Consider the following 1,795-nt stretch of genomic DNA (forward strand, 5'->3'; position numbering starts at 1 on the left):
GGGGAATAGATGAAGCAGTCTGATTCTATAAAGAGTCACACAGTCTTTGAAACCATATTGGAGCAGTTCTAACTCTGTTCTGCAAAGGTTGCTATGAGTTGGAATGAAGTCACTGGTATTGACTTTGGTTTTGGTTTTTCTATCAAAAAATCCTTTTCTTGGAGAGGGAGAGGCCCACAAAATTGGCTGGATGGTTATAGGTGCTGTCGAGTGAAGTACTACTGCTAGTGACCCGATGAACAACAGATCTGACACTGTCCTGTCTGATACCATCCTCACAATTTGACACACTCAAGGCCATTGCCGCAGTGACCTTGTCAATCCACCTGGTCGAAGGTCTTCCTCTTTTCCGCTGTCCCTCCCAAGCGTGATGTCCCTCTTCAAGGAATAGCCTCTCCTAGCACCATGCCCAAAATACGTGAGACGAAGCTTCATCATCTTTGTCTCCAAGGAGCACTCTGGCTGCACCTTCTGGCTGCACCTTCTGCATGATACATCTGTTTATTCTTTTGGCAGTCCGTGTAATATTCAGGTTGGATTTGTTGTTGCTATGTGCCGTCGACTCACTTGTGACTCATAGCGACCCTATGTACAAGAGCCCTAAATGCCGTTCTGTCCTGTGCCAACTTCGCCACCTCAAACCCACTCATTCCCATCACTCCACTCAGAATCGATCCATCTCATCGAGGGTCTTCCTCTCCTGCGCCGTCCCTCCACTCCCCCAAACATGATGTCCCTCGCCAAGGACTGGTCCCTCCTTGCAGCATGCCCAAAATATGTCAGACGAAACTTCAGAATCCTTGACTCCAAGGAGCATTCCGGCTTCACCCTCTCCAGGACAACAAACCTGTTTGTTCTCCCAGCAGTCCATGGTATATTCAACACTCTTCTCCAGCACCACAGCTCATAGGTATCAATTCTCTATCATCCCTATTCATTGTCCAACTCTCCAATGCATAGCACGTAATTACAAAGACTGTATTCTGGATCAGGTGCACCTTAGTCTCCAGCCTGACGTCGTTGCTCTTCAATATTCTTGAGACGTCCCTCACAGCTGAATTTTCCCAATGCAATTCGCCTCCTGATTTCCTGGTCGCTGTTACCAAGAGTGTTGACTGTGGAACCAAGTAAACTAAAACTGTTAACTATCTCAGTCTCTTCAAGCTGGGTAGAGAGTGATTTACATAAGTTTAGGGAAAGGGAAGAAAACGAGGTTGAGGACTGGGATCAGACGAGGATGGGCTTGAGGATAGATCGGGTTTGAGTTTTAGTTTTTCCTTTTGTTTTGTTGAAGGACAGGGAACACTCGGGGTGCCTCCTACTGCCCGGAGGATTAGCACTTGGCTTCCAATCTGTCACTTTCTAGCCCGTAAGTACTGGGTTGGAGTAAGGCGGGCACCCAAATGTGTAAAGGCTGGCAGTTAACTAGAATCACCTGCCCACCAAAATGATTCTTGGAGGACTAAGAGCCGCTTCTGATTGGCTCAGGCCCCCAGATCACGTGATATATCATCATGCCCTCTTCTGGTCCCACAGCGCGCCTACCAGCATCCTCGAGTCCTGATTGGCTCAAATGAACAAAGTCCGAGGGGCGTGGCCTTGGGGGCGTGGCTTCCTCTCTGTGACGTCTGGTTTGACAGTTGGCAAGACTTGGAGGCCAACTTTTAAGTTTTTTAATCAGTTCACCTTCTGTTGCTTCTCCTGCGGATCCTTAGCCGTGCTCACGTTTTATTCTCAGGTGTCCGTTTTCCAGTCTCGCTGTGAGTTGTTAAATCGGCTCAATCAATTTGTTGAT

Source organism: Elephantulus edwardii, unplaced genomic scaffold (assembly GCF_000299155.1).
Source record: "Elephantulus edwardii isolate Elephantulus edwardi_28Jun2011 unplaced genomic scaffold, EleEdw1.0 scaffold00208, whole genome shotgun sequence".
Lineage (NCBI taxonomy): Eukaryota > Metazoa > Chordata > Mammalia > Macroscelidea > Macroscelididae > Elephantulus > Elephantulus edwardii.